This window comes from Lolium perenne, chromosome 1 (genome assembly GCF_019359855.2).
Source record: "Lolium perenne isolate Kyuss_39 chromosome 1, Kyuss_2.0, whole genome shotgun sequence".
NCBI classification, from domain to species: Eukaryota; Viridiplantae; Streptophyta; class Magnoliopsida; order Poales; family Poaceae; genus Lolium; species Lolium perenne.
This window is the reverse complement of record NC_067244.2, coordinates 51,553,416-51,577,606: the sequence shown is the minus strand read 5'-3', so window position 1 is coordinate 51,577,606 and position 24,191 is coordinate 51,553,416.

Genomic DNA, 24,191 nt, shown 5'->3' with positions numbered 1-24,191 from the left:
AGTACGAGGCGGCGCGCTGGGAGGAGCGCGTCCGCCGCGTCAAGCTCGAGATCGTCGAGCTTGACTCCGAGTAAGAGCTCCTTGCCTTCCTCCGCCTCGACGCCTTCCTCCGCCACCACCGGCACCGCCGCACGTAGAGGTCATCGGGGCCTCATTTTGGTCGAAATTAGTTCGCGCGGTTAGGGTTAGTAGTTAATTTAGGTTTTTAGTACATATTATGTAAAGTTTGATGCTCAATCGGAGCATCAAAGTATCATCTATTTGTGTTCATCGATGAATTTTCCCGTTTAATTCTATTTTTTCAGTTCGTGTTTTACGGTTTCTGTTCTGCGCGAGTGGCAAAATCATCCTAAGCGACATTTTTTGGAGACTGAATTGTGTTTTTTCGGTTCCGACTTTTTCGGTTACTGTTAGAGAGTCTCTATTGGTATGGATGCACACAAAAAAAAACTAAAAAAATAAATCATGCTACGGTACTCCAGTCTTAGCAACAATAGTATAACCACCACCAATACATCACCTGAAATCCAGGCTCTCCACCAGCGACGCCTCCAAGAAATGGACAATGCACAAGCACCATCATCACCCAATCAAAACATTTTAGGTCTTCATCTTGGAGATAGTCCCCGCTTTCAAAACAATGCCTTCAACAAGACTATTGACAGGCACAACTAATTAAGACCAGACCTTCGATTCTCACCCTAAAAGGTAGAATATTGAATTTCACCTGTGATGCTGCCCCTACTTGCATGTTGTTATTACGAGACCCAGAATGCACATAAATTAAAGAATCTCCCTCACCACTAGCATGCTCGTTAACATTTGTGTCGGGGGGATGACCCCCGGTAGGTCAAGACTTGGAAAATTAGCCATGTTAAGATACTTGTAAACCGGATTAAGAAGTAATCCGAATTACAAAAGTTTGGTTCAATGGTGTTTTATGGTACGATCCGGTATACCAGGATGGGTATGCCAGAGTAAGGGCAACCGGTGATATCTAAGCCGGAAGAACGTCTGACGGAACCAAGCTCTGAGGATAGAGAGAAGAATCCGGTTTGTTTCGGTTATATTAACTGGGATCCGGTGACAAGGTATCAACTTGTCAATGCCTATGGATTGTAGGCTAGGGTTTAGTTGGAAGTAGAGGGCAAGTAGATCTCGAAGGTTTCAGCCGAAAAGTACTCGACGATTATGAGAACTAGGGTTTGTAACAATGATTCGATGATCTCTTCGTCCCTCGACTCCCCCTTTATATAGGAGGCGGAGCCGAGGGTTTCGTTTTGTACAAGTTACAGAATCCGGGACGGTTTCTAACTCATCCCACCAGATTACAGATAACACTTCCTATTACAACTCTAACTTTCCTTAATATATCTTGGGCTCCCGAATCTTCTTATTCTTCGGGTAGTGGGCCTTCAGTAAACCCCGGGTACTATCTTCGGCAGGCCCATTTGGGATGCCTATGTCAGTAGCCCCCGAGATTTTGCTTGAATCGTAGAGTCAGGGAAAATCTCCACTGTTTATTTTTATTCAACAACTTCAACTTTTTTTATATTTCTTCATAAAATTCTATATTGTACAGGGATAATGGTAGTTGGGGCTAGTTCATCTGACGGATCAGGTACTAGTTAACTGCTCTAGTGGCAATCCGCAAAAACCTACTTCAAGATCACGTCCCTGGACATGATCTCGGGATACTGGTGTAAACTTCGACAGGTGCCGCTTAAGGTCTTACCATTCTGTCGAGTCCCAGTCAAATTTATCGAGTACCTAACGCGTCCGTTAGGATTTTTCTTCGTATCTGTTGATACGGATAAAAGTAGCAGAGCGCAGTCTTCGGCGATGCCACGCCCAGCAGAACGGATCTGGGGTCTTACCTTCGCAAATTTGCGGCATTCAGAAATTGATCGCAACTTTGGCGTTCTGAGAATATATTGTCGAGTGCTTTTCCGGCTGTTGGAATGGCACATTTTATCGAGTCAAAGATGACTTATATTGCTCTCCCGATGGGAGTATATGTAGAGTTAGTTATAACTCGAAATATATTCTTTTGCTTTTCTATCTTTCTTTTTTAATTTCATCGGGTACGCGAACAGCGTTCCCAATGGGAGTAGCCCCCGAGGCTACAGCCAAGGACTTGTGCTTGGTTGTAGACTCAACATTTTAGTCCACCTTGTCGCTATATTGTCATTATTTCTCGATATGATCTTCTTTTCATCTCTCGGGTGCGCGAACAGCGCTCCCGATGGGAGTAGCCCCCGAGGCTACAGCCAAGGACTTGTGCTTGGTTGTAGGCTCCCACAATTTCTATATTGCCATACTCGAAATTTTACTTTTGTCGAAGTAGCCCCCGAGCATTTGGGCAAAAACTTGTATTTGATCAAAGGCTCCCGAAGTATTTAATAACTTCTCCTGCCGCCATTCTTCTTTTATTTTTCTTGTCGGCATGCTTCCCTTAGTCAAATTTACTTCATCTCTGTTAATAGTCGTGATTTTTCTGCCTTGTGGGTCCATTGTTTCCACCACATTGACACGTCGTGCAAGTGGGGGACACACGTCCTCCGCTTTTCCTGGCGCACGTACTGTAACGCCTGTTCTATTCCATCTCAGTAAAAATACCTTTTTACCCTTTATCTACAAGATCTTTTTTCACCACACGATTTCTTCATCCAACGGTGCATTGCTTCGCCCAATTCCTATATAAACCTTTCTTCAACCTCCGTTCACTCCTTCGCTTGCGCCGCACATCTGTTCCTCTTTGCAAAAACTTCCACTGCGCCCAACTCTCTTTGATCTTACACACGCACGAACTTTGCTTTTCCAGTGCCGTTGATGCCACCGCGCACGCGACTCACTCGCCACAGTACTCCAGAGTCCAAGATGGCCGCTGAAGATCTTGAGTGGGAGAGATCTAAAATCTCCAACCAAGACGTCAACATGCTGAAGAGGCTAGGCCTGATGAAGAAAGAGGACGCCATCCGCTTTCCCAGCGAAGAAAGCTACCCAACCCCTCCAATGGAGTACCGGGTTAGTTTCGTTGATCACCTCATCCGCGGCCTTTCTGCCCCAATTCACGATTTCCTCCGCGGCCTTCTTTTTGTTTATGGGATTCAGCTGCACCAGTTGACCCCCAATTCCATCCTCCATGTCTCCATTTTTATCACTCTTTGCGAATGCTTCCTTGGAATCCCTCCTAACTGGGCTCTGTGGAAACGCATTTTCTGCCTCCGCCGCAATGGCTCCCACAACGCCACCTATAACATAGGCGGCGTTGTTATCTGTGTCCGAACTGACGTTGATTACTTCGACGTCAAATTTCCTGATTCTGTCCAAGGGTGGCGCAAAAGGTGGCTCTACATACACGAAGAAAGTGCCAATTCTGTGGAACACAACATAGTCCCTTTCGACGGAAGTGCCAAAATTCTGCGCCGCCGCTCCTGGGATGCTGAAGCTTCCGAAGAAGAGAAAACGGCGACAGAAGCACTTATGTCTCGTATTCATCAGCTTCAAAATACTCGAGGCAAGGAGCTGTCTGGTGTTCAAATCACCGCCTACTTCCTTAGGATTAGAGTGCAGCCTCTTCAGGCTCGCAAAAATCCCCTTTGGACGTATGCTGGTGAAAATGACGCCAATAGGCTCTCCAATGATCTTTCTGTAAAGGACTTGGAGAAGCTTATTCGAAGAATTTCCTCGCTTAACAAGAAGGATCCTATTCCCTCCTCTTGCCGCGTGGAACCATACAGCTCCGCCAATCCTCTCCCTGAGGTATTTTGTCTTCTCGAATTTTTATCTTGTTCCGAACTTTCCCTGCATCTCATTGTATTGATATCTCTCTAATTTTTCTTTGGTCGCTATTTTCCTGCAGAACCATCCTACTGTGGTTTCCCTTCCTCCTCTTCCTGAGGATGGAGAAGTCGAAGAACGAGCTATCGTCGCCGAAGACAACCAGGGTTCTTCTCTTCCTGTGCGGCTTCCCATGAAAAAGAAGTTGAATCTGACGCCAGCGAGTCGACGCAATCCCTTCCTCCTGCTGTTTCCCCAAGGAACAAAAGGAAAAGGAATGACGCCGAGAATTCTGGCACCTCTAAAGCCGAAGAAGCCGATCCTTCACGCCAAAAGGCGGCTTATGATCCATATCTTGAATCCCTCATCAGCTCGTAAGTTATCTTTTACTTCTTCTTATCATTGTACTCGAAGTTCTTTTGTCTATCTTGTTTTTTATGCTGTCATCTTTTGTTCGCAGTGATGATGAGGAAGAACCACCAACTCTTGACGTGGCTGCTCGAACGAGCTCGTCACGTACTCTAGTTGTTTCAGAGACACCAGCTGAAGGAGAAAAATCCTCGCCTCCTCAACGAAACGTCGTCACCACAACTCCGCCAGCAAGCCCCCTTGCTCCTTCACCAAAAAGGACAAGGATTGAAACGATTGTTGAGCCTGCCCCTCAATTGGGCGGCTCTTCTACTTTGCTCTTGGATGATGTAAGTTTGTCGATATCTATATTTCCTCTATTTTGCTTTTTCACGCCTTCACTCTTTTTCCATGCCGATGTTTCTCTTGCTTTGTTCTTCTTTGACAGCCCATGATCAAAGATCTTATCCGCATCGGATCCCAATTCATTGGGTACCGTGAGTATGCCAGCAGAACTGAAGGTAACAACTTTTATACTTGCCGTTCTTTCTGACTTTTTGCTCCTGTTGTTTGTCGCGATTTTTGATCTTTCTTCTTTTTTTTATCTCGACAGAGAAACTTGCAGAGGCCAACAAACGTGCCGACGCACTTGCTCAAAAACTGGAGCAAAGTGAGGCGGCTCGCAAGAAAGCCGAACTTGTTGCTAGCGAAGCCAAAGCCGAGGCTGATGAAGCCAAAGCAAAAGCTGCTAGTGTCGAGGAACTGCAGAAAAGACTTGAGGATGCTGAATCTGCTTTAAACGAGCATAAAGCTGCACAAGCTGCTCGTGAACAGGGGATCCTCAAGCGCCTGAAATCACAAAGTCGACGCACTCACAGTAATACTATTGATCCCTTCTATTTTTATGAGAACCGCTGTTTCTTGTTTTTGACCAACGTTTTGTTTCCTGTGGCAGACCAAACAAACCAAGAGTTTGATCTGGAGAATCCCGTCAATGACCCTCTCCTTGACGCACTTTCTTACCTGGAGCTTCATGGGTCCGAAATTCGTGAAGGCGTGGCAAATGCTAGTGCAGGATTGTCGACGCTGTTCCCCTACTTCTTCCCGAAGAAAGAGGAGCCCCCGACTTTCCTTGCCCTTGCCAAGAGCTTCAATTCATCAGAGGACCTTGGACTGAAGATGCGTCAGGAAAATATGAAGATTGCTGTCGAAAGCACTGTTGCCCTGGTTGCTGACAGCCAACAGACTGTTGATTGGATGAAAGTTGGCGACACCGATCAGATAGAGCAATCAAGATGGAGGTCGCTGATTAAGGCAGCCAAGCCCAACACGAAGAAAATCTTGGCCTATCTCGGGATCAAACCAGCTTCAACTCCTAGCTCATCAAGGCCGGAGGTCTAGTTGCATGCCTCTTTGTTTTTCTTTCTCTGTTTCTTTTGCTCTTGTCGCCAAAGTAGTTATTTGGCGACACGTACTTCATTAGCTCCACTGTAAGGCCTTTGTAATTATTCCGAAAGATTAATGAAAACTCTATCTTTGCTTGTTGATTGATGTTGTCTTGTTTTATTAAATTTCAGTTGGTATTTGATAACTATACTCCATCTTCCGCTCCTTCCAATGTTTCGCCTTCTTCTTCTCGCTCAAGGAGAACTCTTGCTGATGCTACACCTGTCGAAGATTCCTTGCCGCGAGAATTGGATGAACTTCAGCAGCAACTTCAGTATGCAAAGAAGCAAACACTTGTGATGATGGAAAAGTCTCGTAAGTCATCTGAAGCCGAAAAAATTGCACTTCAGCAAGCTCGCGAGGCCGTGGCTGCTAAGGAAATCGCTGCTTCCGAGGCTGAAAAGGCGACTACTCGAGAAAATTTCATGCTCGAGTTAATGAATGAAGCCAGTGCGGATATGTCGGGTATGCTTGTTTCATCCTCCGATATCTTCCGTCTTCATGCTGCGTCTCTTAAAGTTTTCTGCTCTGTTGTTTTAATAGGTTCCTTTACTGATGCTGTTGCCGAAGAAGAGAGGGTAAATACTAGGACGAACCTCCTTGTTAACCTTGCCCTTGACCATGGTTCTCTGTTTTGGGCTACCCCAGAGAGGACCCGCCAGATTGTCAGATTTCAGGATCGCACCTCTCAAACTCGCGACTTCCTTGACTTCTGTACCAGGACCCTGTCTATGGTTTATAACTCCATGTTTCCTCGGAACGTTCAACCACAAACTCTTCCCGAGTTAATGGGGAAATTTAAGGATGCCCACAAGATCCATGATTTTGTCAGAGCTCAACTGGTAGCTGGCGCCAGATTTGCCCTTATCATGCTTCAGATCTGCCACTCAAAGCTTGACCTGACCCAGGTTGTTGCGAAAGTTCATGAGAAGGTAAGGCGCCGAAGAGTTGGTGTCGACCGAATTAACACGAAGGTTTCGCCTATAGCCGAAGAAATGATTGAAGACCTTCTTCGGATGGATGCCGACTTTTTTGCAGATGGTCATTATGCTGATTTTCTTGGCGCTGCTCCTGAAGAAAACAGAATTACCCTTGATGACATATTGAATCATGACTAATTATTTTCCTTTGGTAGATAACTCTTATTTGTAACCCATGATTGTGATTATATTGTGAAGCAATCATCATATTTCTATATTTGTCTAGCCCCCGAGTGTTTCGGTGGCTATTTACTGTATTTGTGTATTGCGAGGTTTTGAACCAAGGCATTTATTCAATATGTAGTTTTGGCGAATATCAGCCCCCGAGCTTCTTTGTTGAGTACTATTTTGTATTTTTATTGACTCACGAGGTATTTTAATACCAAGGCAAGGCTTTTCTTTTTTCGAGGAACTATATTGAAATTCGTCGGGTCGGAGACTTTGAGCATGTCGATAAAGAAAAGTTATATTGACACTATCTTTATTATATTGCAGCACCGCGAGCCCGCCTCATTAAAAACCTTTCCCGGCCCCACTCGGTGCCCCGAAAAAGGAAAAGAGTGCGTCTGAAAACTCGCGGGCGTTTCAGTACATTGAAGTTTTACAAGGACTATATTTCAACTCTAGGCATAGAACCGCCTGAGTTGCGCCACATTCCAGGGGTTTTGCTCCTCCACCCCTGTCTTCTTGTCCTTTATCCTGTATGCTCCTCCTCCGATTACTTCCGTGACAATGTAAGGGCCTAGCCATGGTGACTCGAGTTTTTCATGACTTTTTTGCGTGAGCCGAAGAACTAGGTCTCCCACCTGAAAGGATCTTGGCCGCAAGCGTCGACTGTGGTAATTTTTCAAGTCCTGTTGGTATTTGGTTACCCGAGACAGTACTTCGTCTCTAGCTTCGTCAAGTGCATCGACGTCATCTTCTAGCGCTTTTCTCGACACCTCGTCATCATATTCCACGACTCGTGGAGAGTTATGCTCTATCTCGATTGGTAGTACTGCTTCTGCTCCATGAACCAAGAAGAACGGAGTTTCTTGTGTTGCTGTGTTTGGTGTTGTTCGTATGCTCCATAATACACTGGGCAGCTCCTCTGGCCAGGTGTGTCGAGCTTTCTCCAGTGGTGCTAATAAGTGTTTCTTAATGCCGTTGCAGATGATTCCATTAGCTTTCTCAACTTGGCCGTTGGTCTGCGGGTGCGCAACTGACGCAAAGTGTAACTTGATACCCACTTCTTCGCAATAATCTTTGAACTCGTGGGATGTAAAGTTACTGCCATTGTCTGTGACGATGCTGTGGGGCACTCCAAATCTGAAGACGAGGCCTTTTATGAATTTTACTGCGGATGCTCCGTCTGGTGAATTTATCGGCTTCGCTTCTATCCACTTTGTAAATTTGTCGACAGCTACTAGCATGTACTCCTTTCCTCCTGGCCAGGATTTGTGTAACTTGCCCACCATATCAAGTCCCCATTGGGCAAAGGGCCATGACAATGGTATTGGTGTTAGTTCTGCTGCTGGAGAGTGAGGTTTTGCGGCAAACCTTTGACACGCGTCGCAAGTTCTTACTATTTCCTTGGCGTCCTCTATTGCTGTCAACCAGTAGAATCCTGCCCGAAAAACCTTGGCTGCAATAGCTCGACTACTTGCGTGGTGGCCACATATTCCTTCGTGTACATCCTTCAGAATTATTCTTCCTTCTTCGGGTGTGACACACCTTTGCAGGACGCCTGAAATACTTCGCTTGTACAATTCTCCTTTGATCACCGTGAAAGCTTTGGAGCGTCGAATTACTCGCCTTGCCTCAACTGGATCATCGGGTATTTCTTTCCTGAGGATATATGATATGTACGTCTGCATCCATGGTGTCTGTATCACCATGACCAGGTCCTGATCTTCTTCTTCTTCCTCTTGCTCTTCCTTGGTAGCCCCCGAGGGTTTCTTCTCCTTCTTTTTTGATTTTGTCGATTTTGTAGATCTCTCTGTTATCTCTTCCCAAAATACACCTGGCGGAACTGCAAGGCATTGCGACCCGATGTTTGCGAGAACGTCGGCTTCGTCGTTGCTCAATCTGCTAATATGATTTACTTCGCATCCATCAAACAACTTTTCGAGCTCGTTGTACACCTCCTTGTATGCCATCATGCTATCATTGACTGCGTCACATTGGTTCATAACTTGCTGAGCCACCAATTGTGAGTCGCCAAAGATTTTTAGTCGAGTTGCACCGCAAGCTTTCGCCATCTTCATCCCGTGTATGAGAGCTTCATATTCTGCTTCGTTATTGGATGCGTTAGGGAACGTCATCCGAAGGACATATTTCAACTTGTCGCCTTCAGGTGATATGAGTACTACTCCTGCGCCAGCTCCTTCTAGTCTTTTGGACCCATCAAAGTTCATGGTCCAGGTTCTCGACAAGTCTGGGGGTCCTGTGTTTTGCAGCTCCATCCACTCTGCGATGAAGACTGGCAGAACTTGCGACTTGATTGCTTTTCTTTTTTCATACGTGATGTCCCGAGGGGAAAGTTCTATTCCTGTCGTGGTATCGTCACGGCATATGCCATAGGGTGGCTAATCGAAGTGGTTCCTGAGGGATCTCACGGCGGTATCCGGATGCGGGTATGGGCACGAGCGACACGGCGACGTACCCAGGTTCGAGGCCCTCCGATGGAGGTAAAACCTCTACTCCTGCTATGAGTGTATATGATGATCACACAATACAATGGTGCTCTTAGAGCTGTGTCCGGCTGCTCCTGAGAGGCTAGGGAAGACTATGGTCTCTCTCACAGGGCAGCTCTGTAGGTGGGTGAAAGCAATAAATGATCGATCCCCTGCACGAGAGGGGGTAGTGCGGCTTATATAGGCACCGGCACTTTACATATAAGACCCTATAGTTTACTGGCCGGCTTGGCCGGCTCCGGCTTCCGCTCCTTCCCGAGGCGGTGACGTCAGGAGTGGTTGAGGCATCGTGGCCTGTCCCATCCGGCTGCCACGGTCAGCGGTATGGAGGAGGTGTCCCTGTCGCCGTCAGCCACTGTAGCCAGTACGGATCGTCGTAAGCCCTGACGGCCTGTCCGGCGCGTGGCACTATTGCTCCACAGTGCCCCGTGCTTTACGGAAGATGGAGTCAGCGCGGACTTTGGGAACCCGGATCACCTACCCGGTTCCTTCCAGTGCAAGACTCGCCAGCCTCGAGTCGGTCTGAGGTACAAACCCCAGTCGGATATGGCTTGTAGAAGCCGGCCCAGCCACAGCATTGGCGGCCGTAGCCAGGCCGACTAGGACCTAGAGCCAGCCGGCTTCCGCACCAGCCGGCCACGGCGCCAGCCGGCTGCTCCTCAGCCGGCCTTTGCCGCGAGCCGGCCAGTGGCCAGCCGGCTGCTCCGCGTCCATTGCCCTATCCGGGTCTTCCCCGACATTAGCCCCGAAGCCGGCAAGGTCCTGCGTCCGTAAGGACCTAGGCAGGTTTTCCCGGCTTCTCGAACATACTTGACGGCACTTGGAGGGGCCGACTGAGAATTTCCATTCAGCCGGCTGCGCCCTCATCCGGCCTGTTCTCGCCGGCTGCTTCTAGCCGGCCGCTTTACACATACAGTTTTTGCTTTCTCGCAAGATCTGATGGCGCCTCCGCCTTGCTGATGAATTTTGGCTCGAGTGGAACTTCTTGTCCGGCTCCGGCTCGCTGCGCGCCGGAGTCTCCGCCGCCTCGGGTCCTGCGCCCGACTTGACCGGCCTGACGCCAGGGCTCTGCCGCCGGTTCGTCTGGTCACATCAATGTCCCTCCGGATCCGGTGCGGTAGTGGGCGACGTGGTGTGGCCGTTTCTGGTAACGGTAGCGGTCGTGGGAGGAGTTACGGCGCAGTAAATCCGGAGACGTGGCCCACGTCGGCCACTTGGAGGCCAACCGCCCGCCGCGGTCGGCTATAAATGCCGCGGGGGCGGTATCGAGGCGGCACTTGCCCCTTTCTTCCTCCTCGCGCTCCTGCCTCGCTCCTTCTCTTCACTCGAGCTCTTTCGCTGCTCCGACGCCATTCCTCTTCCGTTCTTCTGGCGAACCTCAGCGAGCGGTCGCCCCGACGATCCTCCGCCGAGCTACCGCCGCAAACCCGCCAATCCGGCGCCACGGGGCCACGCGCATCAACGGCGCGCACTTCTCCACCGCGATCTCCTCCGGCGAGGAGCGGCTCTTCTTCGCCCTTCCGCCTCTCTTGGACCTCCTCTTCTTCTTCGTCCTCGATGGCTCAGCCGAGCGGCTCCTGGAAGGGTTCCTATATGCAGGACGACGACATTGCCCGGCTCGTGCGCCTCCGCCGCATCCCGGCGGGGGTGATTACTAGGGCGCCGGGCGCGGAGATGGAGCCTCGGCCGGAGCCCGGCGAACGCGTGGTCTTCGGCGCGCATCTCGACCGCGGATTGGGTCTGCCGGCTTCCAACTTCTTCCGCCGGTTCCTCGATCACTTCGGCCTGCAGCCGCACCACCTGTCGGCCAACGCCATGATCCTCCTCAGCTGCTACGTGGCCTTCATGGAAGGCTACGCCGGCTTGTGGCCGGACGTGGAGTTTTGGAGCCGGCTCTTCTACATCAAGGCGCAGACGACCGAAGGCCGCCTGAGGACCTGCGGCGCCGCCTCCATCTATCCCCGTACGGGTACGACCTTCCCGCGGATTCCGACTGTCGATTCTGTAAAGAATTGGCAGATGTCTTTCTTTTATGTGCGGAACGAGAGCCCGGCCTTCGACCGGCTCAACCTGCCGGAATACAACCCGGCTCCGCCAGTCGGCCGGATCAACTGGGGCTACAACCCCAAGTCCTCGGACCCGGACGCGGAGGTGAACCTCCTGTGGGACTTCCTGGGCGAGTGCGTCACGGGGGGCCGGCTGAGTGCCGAGGACCTCCTCTGCACCTACATCTCGCGCCGGGTCATACCGCTCCAGTGGCGCGTCCACAAGATCGGCCACATGTCCGGCCGGCTCGACCCGACACGGACGTCGAAGTTGGAGCTCTCCAAGTCCCAGGTGGCTCACCGGGTGAACAACATCACCAAGGCCAACATGCCGGACAACTGGACTGGGGCTGCCGCCTTACGATCGGGAGCAGCCGCCTGAACTGGTAAGTTTGATGTTTTTCCGTCTTCCGACTTGCGGCAGCATGGCCGACTCGATATTTATCTTGTCTTGTTTTCAGCTTTTCACCCGCCAAGGCATCGAGGATGGCGACTTGGCGACGAAGGTCTGGACGCCGGATCACGTTGACCCGGCTGACTTAGCCGGCGACCAAGCTGGCGACGACGATCTGCCGGTGGCGCAGGATCAGGGCGGCCAGGGGGAGCATAACCCGCCGCCTTCGCCTGAGCATGGGCAGCAGCAGGAGCAGGAGCAGCCGCAGGCGGAGCCGGCCCAATCCGGCACGGGGCCCATCCCGGCGGTGCCTCTGCGCGCGGCGCCGCCTACGAGCACGGCGACTTCTGCGCCGAAGGGGAGGAAGCGGGCCGGCGTCGGGTCCACGGCCGCTTCGGAGGCGAGGGCCAAGAAACAGCGCCGGCTGGCGCCCAAGAAGGTCCCGGAGAAAGCCGGGTGAGTTCTTTTTCCTCTGTTGTTTGATTCCTTTTCTTTCCTTCCTCTCTGTACTTATCTTTTCTTGCTTGTTCGACTAGGGCCGCGATTAAGTTTACCCAGGGAGGCGGCTCTCGGCAGGCTCCTCCCGTCACGTCGCCGCTTCAGCGGCAAAGGAGGGAGCCAACCCCGCAACCTTCAGCACGCGCGCGCACGCCGCCGGCTGCTAACGTGCCGCCTGCGGCCACGCCACCTTCTGCGGGGGCGTCTTCTTCTGCCGCGCCTTCTGCGGCGCCTGGCGGCGGAGACCAGGGTCAGTCGGCGCGCCGGACGACCCTAGACGACATGTTTCCGCGCCGCGCCCCGTTTGTGGAGCGGGCAGCCGGAGCTGGCAGGGGCATGCCATCTGCGGCCGGAGCTGGAGCTGGTGGGGCTGCGCCGCCTTCGACCGGAGTCGGCGGGCCCGCGCCCAACGTCGTGGTGCTGGAGAGTTCTCCGAAAGGAGCGCCTCAAGCGCCGGATGCGACGGCTCCCACCGGGCCGACTGCTTCGACCGCGCCGCCTCCAGCTTCGGAGCCGACGAGGAGGGAGCCGACCGGGAAGGAGCCGGCGAGGGGGGAGCCAGCGCGCTCAAAGGACGCCGACTCCCGGGCTCTGGTGAGGACAGAGGGCCCAGCGGGCCCGTCTGAGGGCCTTCATGTGGCCAAGGGTGCCCGGTTGGTGGCTGTGCCGTCCGCCTCCGACTCCAGCTTCGGCTCGGCAGGAACTATGGAGAAGGCATGGCACCAGGCGAACTCCTGCGAGGTACTCAGCCGGGAGGGGCAGCCTGGCACGGCGCCCATGAAGATGCTTTTCTCCGGCTATCGCGCCAGCCTCAAGACCAAGGCCGCCGAGACCCTTGCCCAGCTGGCGACGCTGGAGGATGCCGAGAAGGTGTGTTTCTTTTCTTTTGCAATTTTCTTGTCCTGGTAGCCCTCCGAGACGTGGGCCGGCTGCCTGTAGCCAGTCCAGGTTTCGTCTAAGCAACTGATTCTTTCAGACGGTTGAGGAGCGGCGCACCTTCTTGTACAACCAGGTGGTGACCAGCTACCACCGGGCCAAGATCGAGCGGGCCGCCTTGGCTCGTGAGCTGGAGGTCGTCAAGGGTGAGGCTTTCTCTTCTTTGCCTTTACTCTTTTTTACGCTTCTGTTTTACTGACGGCTTGTTTTTGCCGGCTTGCAGTTGAGGCCGCCCGGGTCCCGCAGCTTGAGTCGGACCTCCGAGTTGCCCGCGCTCAATGCGCCACAAGTGAGGAGGCGAACCGGGCTGCTGCCGCCAAGCTGAAGGTGGCGGACGGGGAGCTGAAACGGCTGCGCCTTCTTGAGGCTAACCATCTCAAGGAACTTGCCGCCCTCAAGAAGGAACAGGAGGAAAAGCTGGAGGGTCTGAGCAAGCGGTTGGAGGAGGTGGAACGGCAACGGCTTTCGCTCCAGCAAGAGGTGACCGCCAAGTCCAACGAGCTATCGGTCACCGCCAAGCGGTGGTTGGAGGAACTTAGCGCTCTCGACCGCGGCTTGGCGGGTGAGTTTTGTCTTATGCCTTCCCCTTTGCCGGCTTTCGGCCGTCGGCTGCCGGCTTAGGTTGGCAACCGGCGGCAGAAACTTGATTTTTTCGATATCTCCGTCTTCGGGCTGGGGGCAGTCGGTTCTTGCCGGCTGTCGCCAGGCTTTCTTTAGAGCTTTGGAATCTCCATCTTCAGGCTGGGGGCAGTCGGATCTTGCCGGCTGCCGCCAGGCTTACTTTAGGACTTCGAAAATTTGCATTTTTCAGCTTATTTCGGCTTTGATGGCTTCTGACATGCTTTTCTTCTTTGCAGCGGCCTTCCCTGAGGCACAGGAGGAGGCGTTAGCGGCTGTTGGCAGGGCGCGGGAGGATCGCCGGCAGGCCACTGGGGAGCAGAGCTCCGACTGCTTCACCCTGGACGACTATCTGGCGTCCATCGCTGCCCGCGTGGAGCCGGTCACCAAGCTTGGCTGGGAGCTGCGGAAGGCGGCGGAGGAGCTGATCCGACTGCTGTGGCCGATGGAGACGCTGCCAGAAGATCTCTCCAATCTCATCGCTTGGCTGGACAGGGCTCCCGACCGCTTCTTGGACTGGAAGGAGTCGGCCACGCGCGCCGGAGCCGATATGGCGCTATCTTTTGTGCTCTCCTGGTATAACGAGGTTAGCCTCGACCAGTTGGAGTTCCGGCGCGCCGACGTGGAGGACAAGCTCCCGGCGGAGAACAAGACTGCTCGGCTTGCCCGCGCCTGCGCCATTGCCGACTTCGTCGACAAGTCCATCTTCATCGCGGACCCGAATCCGCCGTCTGACGACGAGGAGGAGGCGGCTGAGGACGAGGAGGCGGACGACGTGCCCGAGGATGACCCGGCGGCCGGCTCTGCTGATGCTCCCCCGGCTGGTTCTGATCCAGCCGGCGCTTAGCTTTTACCTGTTTCCTTATGCTTTTGCCAAGACAATTCGTTAAATCCCCGGGATACCGGGTGCATATGTAAGACAATGTTATTATCCTTTTATTAAGGCACCCTTTAATGTGTTTGTTAATCATTTGTGTGCCGAGTTGCTTTCTTTCGACTCGTTCGCTTTTTCCCATCCGCCCCACTCTTCGGCTGTGCTCTTGCCGGTCGTACGTCCGACTTGCGATCCGTCGCCGGATCAAGAGCGGGCCGCTGGGTGAGGCCGACAGTATTTCAGTCGAACGAGCTGAATTCGGCAATCCGGCACTTTTATGAAAAGCTGCAAGTCAACTCGCTCTTACTCTTTCCCTTAGTCGTTTTTCGCGTGCCGGCTCCCTAGGCCTTACTCCCGCCAGCCGGACAGCCGGGTTGCGGTCTGTAGCTGGATCGGAAGCCGGCTGTCGGAAACCGGATCACGTTACTGAGCCGACCGCGTGAGAGGGTTCAAGCCAATTGGCGAAACAAGGTAAAGTACGCGAAAAACTTGTCGGAAACAGCGCTCTTGGCGCAAGCTTTTTCATAACTCACAAAAGGGATACAAGGGATACATACATTCCTGCTCTCATGTGTAAAATGGGCGGAGTAACCTGACATTCCAGGGACGTTTAGTCTCCTCGTCAGCCTTGTCCGGCTTGTTTTTCTTAGCCTCTTGGGCATCTATGAGATAGTAGGAATCATTGCCTACTGCCTTGCTCACGATGAAGGGACCCTCCCATGGGGATGACAGTTTATGCTGTCCGGCTGTCCTCTGGATCAGCCGGAGCACTAGGTCTCCTTCTCGGAATGCTAAGGGCTGGACCTTCCGGCTGTGATAGCGTCGGAGGCTTTGCTGGTAGATAGTAGATCTAGACTCAGCCAGCAGCCGGGCCTCTTCGACCAGGTCAACTCCATCTTCGCGAGCTTCTTTGGCTTCGGCTTCTGTGTAGAGCTTGATCCTTGGCGCGTCATGCTCGATATCAGTCGGCAAGACGGCTTCGGCCCCGTATACGAGGAAAAATGGTGTGAAGCCGACTGAGCGGTTTGTCGTTGTGCGCAGGCTCCACAGCACATTGGGCAGTTCTTCAATCCAGCAGCCGGCTGCTCGCTCGAGCGGCTCCACCAGCCGGGGCCGGATGCCGGCTAGGACTAAGCCGTTAGCCTTTTCCACTTGTCCGTTGGACTCGGGGTGTGCCACAGAAGATAGGGCCATCCGGATCCCCATTTCCCCGCAATAGCGAGAGAAGATGCCTTGGGAGAAGTTGGTGCCGTTGTCGGTGATGATGGTGTGGGGGTAGCCGAATCTCACAATGATTTCCTTGAGGAATGTGACGGCTGTGGAACCGTCCAGTTTCTTGATTGGCTTGGCTTCGATCCACTTGGTGAATTTGTCAATCATCACCAAGAGGTGTGTCATGCCGCCTCGTGCTGTTCTGAATGGGCCTACCATATCCAAGCCCCATACGGCAAATGGCCATGTGATGGGGATGGTTTTCAAGGCGGAAGCCGGCTGGTGTCTTTGCTTTGCGAAGCGCTGACAGCCGTTGCACTTCTTCACCAAATCTTCTGCGTCTCTCGAGCGCAATCGGCCGATAAAAACCGTGCCGGAAGGCTTTGGCCACTATGGCTCTGGATGAGGCGTGATGTCCGCACTCTCCTTGATGGATTTCCCGTAGGAGTTCAATCCCTTCAGCCGGCTCGACGCACCGCTGGAACACCCCACTTACGCTGCGTTTGTACAGCTGGTGGTTGATGATGGTATAGGCCTTGGCCCTTCTCTCAATCTGCCTGGCCTGGACTCTATCATCAGGCAGCACACCGTCGGTGAGGTAGGAGAGGAATTCTTGTGCCCATGAAGGTACGCATCTTATCTCGAATACGCTGACCAACAGGGCCTCCTGCGTGGGAGCTTCCGGATTCGACTGCATGGTCACCGGGTTCGGCTTGCTAGCCGGCGGGTTCGGCTTGCTAGCCCCCGAGTTTGGCGATGAAGCCCCCGGGTTGGACTGAGAAGTCCCCGGGTTCGGCATGCTAGCCGGCGGGTTTGGCTTGTTAGCCCCCGACTTGGGCGATGAAGCCCCCGGGTTCGGCTGAGCAGCCCCCGGGTCAGCTGGCACGAATATTGAATCCGAGTCCGGTGACGGTATGATGGACGGCTTCTTGAGAACCGCCAAGGCGATACCCGGCGGAATGGCTTGCCGGGTTGAGCCAATCTTGGATAAGGCATCAGCCGCTTCGTTATTTGCTCGTGGCACATGGTGGAATTCGCAGCCGTCGAAGAAGCCGGATAACTGCTGGACATGGAAGCGGTATGAGGCCATGTTGGCGTCCTTCGCGTCCCAGTCGCCCGATGCTTGCTGTACAACCAAGTCGGAGTCGCCGAAGCAGAGTATGCGACGCACGCCAATCTCCTTGGCCAGCTTCAGCCCATGAATGAGCGCTTCATATTCCGCCACATTGTTGGATGCGGCGAAGTGGATCTGCAGGACGTAGTCCAGCCGGTCCCCCTTGGGAGAGGTGATGACGATGCCGGCTCCCAAGCCGTTGCGCATCTTCGAGCCGTCGAAGTGCATCTTCCAATGTGTGGAATCCGGCACAGGCAGGTACCGCATCTCAGCCTGGGCCGACGAAGAAGTCCGCGAGGATCTGCGACTTGATGGCTGTGCGTGGCTCGTAGAGGATGGTGTGGGCGGCTAGCTCCAGGGCCCACTTGGCAACCCGGCCGTTGGCATCCTTGCTGCCTATGATTTCTGCCAAGGGCGCTGTGGCAACCACCCTGATGGGGTGCTCTTGGAAGTAGTGCTTGAGCTTCTTGGCCGCCATGTAGACGCCGTAGGTGACCTTCTGGTAGTGGGGGTAATTTTGCTTCGACTGGGAGAGCACTTCGCTAAGGTAATAGACTGGGCGCTGAACCAGCTGCTCCCTGTTGCCGGCTTCTTTGCGCTCCACCACCAGGACAACGCTAACTACTCGGTTGGTGGCTGCGATGTACAACAGCATCGGCTCCATTGGAGCCGGCGTTGCAAGGATTGGCGCGGTTGAGAGCACGCGCTTCAAGTCACGGAAAGCCTCGTCCGCCTGCGGTGACCAGACGAACTTGTCCGCCTTCTTCATTAGTTGATACAGGGGCAGTGCCTTCTCCCCCAGCCGGCTGACGAAGCGGCTCAAGGAGGCCAGGCAGCCAGCAAACTTCTGGGTGTCCTTGAGGCACTGCGGCAGTTCCATCTTCTCCAGGGCACTGATCTTGTCCGGGTTGGCTTCGATCCCTCGCTGAGAGACGAGGTAGCCAAGGAGCTGGCCAGACGGCACGCCGAATGTGCACTTGGCCGGGTTGAGCTTCATCCGGAATCTTCTCAAATTGGTGAAGGTTTCTCTCAGGTCATCAAGGAGGGTAGTCGTCTCCTTGGTCTTTACAACGACATCATCCACATATGCGTGAACGTTTCTGCCGATTTGATCCTGCAAGCATTTTTGCATGCACCTTTGGTAGGTGGCGCCTGCATTTTTCAAGCCGAACGGCATAGTCGTGTAGCAATAAGCCCCATACGGGGTAATGAACGAAGTCTTTATTTGATCAGCCGGATTCAAAGGAATCTGGTGGTAGCCTGAATAGGCGTCTAAGAAAGACAACAGTTCACAGCCGGCAGTCGAGTCTATGACTTGATCTATGCGCGGCAGGGGGAAGGGATCCTTTGGGCACGCCTTGTTCAGGCTGGTGTAGTCGATACACATGCGCCAGGAGCCGTTCTTCTTCAAAACCAGGACCGGATTCGCCAACCAGTCCGGGTGCAGCACTTCCATGATGAAGCCGGCAGCTAGGAGCCGGGCGATTTCTTCACCGATGGCCTTCCTTCGTTCTTCGGCGAAGCGCCTGAGAGGCTGCTTCACCGGCTTGGCTTCAGGCCGGACGTGGAGGTGGTGCTCAGCCAACTCCCTCGGCACACCCGGCATGTCTCTTGGAGTCCATGCGAAGATGTCCCGATTCTCACGGAGGAAGCTGGTGAGCTCGCTTTCCTATTTCTTGTTCAAGCCGGCACCGATGGTGACGAACTTGTCCGGCTGCGCCGGGTCCAGCAGGATCTTCTTGGTGTTGTCGGCCGGCTGGAAGTGAGTCGTCCCAGCCGGGTTGCCCGCAGCCGGCATGTCTGTCTGCGCGGCTTTGGCGAGGGCGACGGCGTCGTGGATGAGCTGCTTCTCGGTGGCGATGACCAGCGTCTGGGCCATCTTGGAGCTCTGCGTGGCGCAGTCCATGGAGCGGCGATAATCGCCGGCTACGGTAATGACCCCCTTGGGGCCAGGCAGCTTCATCTTCAGGTACCCATAGTGGGGCACCGCCATGAACTTGGTCAGGGCCGGCCTGCCCAGGAGCGCGTGGTAGGGACTCACGAGGTCCACCACCTCGAACTCGATTCTCTCGGTGCGGAAGTGGTCCGGCTTCCCGAACATCACCTCCAGCGTGATCCGGCCGATCGGCTGGCAGCAGTGGCCTGGCACGATGCCATGGAAAACGGTGGGGGTGGGGCGCAACTCGGCCTCTTGGATGCCCAGCTTGCGGGCGGTGTCGCGGTAGAGGATGTTGATGCTGCTGCCGCCGTCGATGAGGACGCGCGAAAAACGCACGCTGCGCCGGGTTGTGCCGATGGTGGGGTCGAGGACCATGGCGTAGCTGCCCGGCTTCGGCAAGACAGCCGGTGTATCGCGGCGATCAAAAGTGATGGCCTGCTCTGACCAGTTTAGGTACTGGGGGACCGGCGGTATGACCGCATTGACCTCGAGGGAACAGCTCTGCTGGCTCGTCTTGTCCTCGGGCTCGGAGGTGAAGATGATGTAGGTAGCATCTTCGGCCAGATATCGGCCGGCATGGTGCACTTGGTTAGCCTCGTGGTGCTCGAGGTTGGCGTTCTCTGCGCCGGCTTGGCCACCCGGCCCGCCGGCTGGTGGAGGCGGGGGGGGAGGCGGGAGGGGTTCACCGCTTGTCAGCCGCTTCATGAAGTGGCAATCGCGGGTGGTGTGGTTGGAGGGGTTCTTGCCGCTGTGGTATTTGCACGGCGAGTCGAGCATCTGCTCGAAGGTGTACTTCGGCTTCCATTGCCGGTCTTGCTTCTGGCGGCGGCTGCCGCCTGCCGCGTTGTCTGCCACGGCGGCTACGTGGGCGGAGCCGTACCGGCGGTCCGGCTGGTCACTGTGACGCTTGCCGCGGTAGTTGTCCCGCCGGCTGCCATGCGAGGCGCCCTCGGCCGGCTTGTTGTTGTCTCTTCTGGTAGGGGCCGGCGAAACGTCAGCCAGCGCCTTGCCGGCTTCCTCAGCTAGCGCGTACTTGTCGGCGATGGCCATCAAGGCGGCCATCGACTTGGGGTCACTGCGGCGCAACTTGTGCCACAGCATGGTGTTGGGCCGACAGCCTCCCATGAAGAAGCTGATGGCCAGGATCTCGTGCACGCCCTCACAGGAGTTGCGCATCTCGCACCAACGCGTCAGGTACGCGCGATCCGTCTCGTCGGGGCCCTGCTTGCACATCTCGAGCTGCTGGGGGCGACCCGGCCGGCGATAGGTGCTGGTGAAGTTGCTGATGAAGGCCGCTTCGAAGTCGAGCCAGCCGTTTATGCTGCCGGCTGGCAGGTTGTTGAGCCATGTGCGGGCGGAGCCGACCAGCATCAGGGGGGAGTAGCGCACGGCCCAGCGCTTGTTGCCTTTGGCGATGCCGACTGCGGTGGAGTAGTCCTGCAGCCAGTCCTCCGGCTTGGCGGTGCCGTCGTACTTGGGGGTGTCACGGGGGAGCGTGAAGCCTTCGAGCGTGGGCTCGTTGGCGATGCGGGGCCCGAAGCACTTTGGGCCGGCTGGAGCTTCTTCTTCCGCAATGCGGGATTCGACCAGCCGGTCGAGGCGATCTCGGGCGTCGGCGGGCTCGATGCGCGGGCCCAGCCGGGAGTGTGCCGGCTGGCGTGTGCCGGCTGCTGCTGGAGCCGGCCGGTGCTGACGGCGGGGCTCGGAGTCTTGCTCCTGGTTCCGGCTCGGAGGAGGCCGGCTGCGGCTGCTGCCGCCTGACGGGTGGCTCGGCCTGCTCGAGCTTGCGTGCGTGGCGCGGGAGTCATGGTGCCGGCTTGGCGCTGGGGAGGCGGACTCGGCCGAGTCCCTGGTGCCTTCCCTGTCGTTGCCTGCAGCTCCACGAGCGTGAGAAGCTCTGGGGGCATTGACATACCTGGGGTCGGCCGCCTGCCTGGTGGCTGCGCTGAGCAGCTCAGTTACCCGCTTGGTCTGGCGGCGTAACTCTTCGCCCTGAAGGCGGTTCAGCTCTTCTGCGGCGGCTTGTGCCGCGCGCATGTTCTTGTCGGGGGTGTTGTAGACGGGGAGCTCCGCGGATGGAGCCGGCGAAGGAGCGCCGTCGCGGGCGATCTCGGCGCCGAGGTCACGGCCCCTGCGGCGGATGTGGCCGGCTCGGCTTGGCTCGTCGCCGCCTGGAGTGAGGCCGTGGGCGCGGTTGTACTCGCGCTGGGTGATCTCCATCTGGCGCTTAGCAGCAGCCAGTTCTTCGGTTTGCTTGAGGAGGAGCTGGCGGTGCGCCTCCAGATCCGCCTCGACGGTGGTGGGGTCTCGGCCAGGCGTGAGCGGGGTGCTCAGCTTTGCCCGGACTTCGTCCAGCCGGGACGGTGGCGGTGGCGCTTTCGGGCCCGAGCCGGAGGCGTTGGGGTCGATGTTGCGCTCCAGGTTGGGGCCGCGCATGCGCGGGTTCTTGGTGGGGAGCTCGTCGCCAGCCATCATGACTTGCACGACGGCGGGGCTGGCGGGAGCACTGCTGCCGGCTCGCGGAGGAGGGCTAGCGCAGCGCAGCACCTGCCGCGGGTAGCGCGGCGGTGCGACGATGGCGACGTAGACGTCGAAGCCGCCGAAGGAGATGACGCTGCCGCCGGCTGGGAAGGGCCGGTCAGCGAAGCAGCCAGCGTTGTCGCTGACGCAGTCGAGGGAGCCGAATCTCCAGATCAAGCCTGAAGCGACTCGCTCGCCGGTGGTGGTGGTGAGGCCCGTCCGGATGAAGACACCGGCCGAGGATGCTGAAGGCCCCACGGTGGGCGCCAAATGTCGTGGTATCGTCACGGCATATGCCATAGGGTGGCTAATCGAAGTGGTTCCTGAGGGATCTCACGGCGGTATCCGGATGCGGGTATGGGCACGAGCGACACGGCGACGTACCCAGGTTCGAGGCCCTCCGATGGAGGTAAAACCTCTACTCCTGCTATGAGTGTATATGATGATCACACAATACAATGGTGCTCTTAGAGCTGTGTCCGGCTGCTCCTGAGAGGCTAGGGAAGACTATGGTCTCTCTCACAGGGCAGCTCTGTAGGTGGGTGAAAGCAATAAATGATCGATCCCCTGCACGAGAGGGGGTAGTGCGGCTTATATAGGCACCGGCACTTTACATATAAGACCCTATAGTTTACTGGCCGGCTTGGCCGGCTCCGGCTTCCGCTCCTTCCCGAGGCGGTGACGTCAGGAGTGGTTGAGGCATCGTGGCCTGTCCCATCCGGCTGCCACGGTCAGCGGTATGGAGGAGGTGTCCCTGTCGCCGTCAGCCACTGTAGCCAGTACGGATCGTCGTAAGCCCTGACGGCCTGTCCGGCGCGTGGCACTATTGCTCCACAGTGCCCCGCGCTTTACGGAAGATGGAGTCAGCGCGGACTTTGGGAACCCGGATCACCTACCCGGTTCCTTCCAGTGCAAGACTCGCCAGCCTCGAGTCGGTCAGTCGGATATGGCTTGTAGAAGCCGGCCCAGCCACAGCATTGGCGGCCGTAGCCAGGCCGACTAGGACCTAGAGCCAGCCGGCTTCCGCACCAGCCGGCCACGGCGCCAGCCGGCTGCTCCTCAGCCGGCCTTTGCCGCGAGCCGGCCAGTGGCCAGCCGGCTGCTCCGCGTCCATTGCCCTATCCGGGGTCTTCCCCCCGACAATTCCCCAAAGGGAGACACGACCCGTAGCTTCTGGATTGTTTAGTATATTCGACAAGGGAGCTTCATTGACCACTATGATCGGGTGTGCCGAAAAATAGTGGCGCAATTTTCGTGCTGTTGTGAACACTCCATATGCTAGCTTTTGGTACTGAGGGTACCTTTGTTTTGAGGGCGATAAAACTTCGCTGACGAAGTATACTGGCCTCTGCACTCCGTGGAGTTTTCCTTCTTCCTCCCTTTCAACGACAAGGACTGTGCTTACTACCTGGGGTGTGGCCGCAATATACAGTAACAAAGGCTCCTTCTCTTTTGGCGCCACCAAAATGGGGGGTGTCGAGATTTTGCGTTTGAGGTCCTCAAAAGCTCTGTCCGCTTCTTCGTTCCACTGGAATTTATCTCCTTGCTTTATGAGGGCGTAAAATGGTAGCGCTTTTTCCCCTAGCCTGGCGACGAATCTGCTCAAGGCTGCGACTCGCCCGCTTAATCGTCGTATTTCTTTCAACTTTGTTGGCTTCCTCATTGTTACGATAGCTTGTATTTTATCGGGATTTGCTTCAATCCCTCTTGCTGAAACTAGAAACCCCAGAAGTTCTCCTGCTGGGACGCCGAAAGAACACTTCGTCGGGTTCAGTTTGAGGCAGAACTTGTCAAGGTTGTCGAAGGTTTCCTTGAGATCCTCGATCAGCGTTGCCCCCTTTTTTGATGTTATGATGACATCATCGATGTATACTTGCACGTTTTTCCCAATCTGTGTCGCCAAACATTTCTGCATCATCCTCTGATATGTTGCTCCCGCATTTTTTTAGACCGAAGGGCATTGTTCTGTAGCAAAACACGCCGTATGGTGTAATAAACGCGGTCTTTACTTCATCTTCTTCTTTCAATCTGATCTGGTTATAACCAGAATATGCGTCCAGGAAGGAAAGACGTTCGCATCCCGCCGTGGAGTCGATAATTTGATCGATCCTCGGGAGGGGAAAGTGATCCTTTGGACAATGTTTATTGAGACACGTAAAGTCGACGCACATGCGAAGGACTGTCGTGTGTTTCTTCGGCACCATCACTGGGTTAGCTACCCATGTGGCTTCTGTAGATATCTCTTTGATAAAACCAGCATCCTTAAGTCGATTTATTTCTGATAACATAGCTTTGCGGTTTGGTTCCGAAAAACGCCGCAAGGGTTGTTTGATTGGTCTCGCAAGAGGATCTAAGTTGAGGTGGTGCTCGGCAAGTTCCCTGGGTACTCCTGGCATGTCAGCTGGACACCATGCGAAGATTTTCCAGTGCTCACGGAGGAACTTGACGAGCGCGCTTTCCTATGCGATATCCATATTTGTTGCAATGGACGTCGTCTTTTTCGGGTCTGTCGGGTGAATCTGCACCTCCTTAGAATTTTTCTCGGTATTGAAAGTTGATTCTTTATTTGGCCTTCCAACGTCTGGCAGCACGTCGTAATCATTCATGCTTTTTGACGCCAAATACTCAGCTTGCATCCCGAAAGTTTCTGATAGCCGATGAAAATCCTTGTCGCACTTATCGGCTAAGGCGAAGCTTCCTTTGACTGTGATTGGTCCCTTTGGTCCAGGCAATCTCCACAACAGGTATGTATAGTGTGGCACCGCCATAAATCTAGCATATGCTGGTCGTCCCAACAAAGCGTGGTATT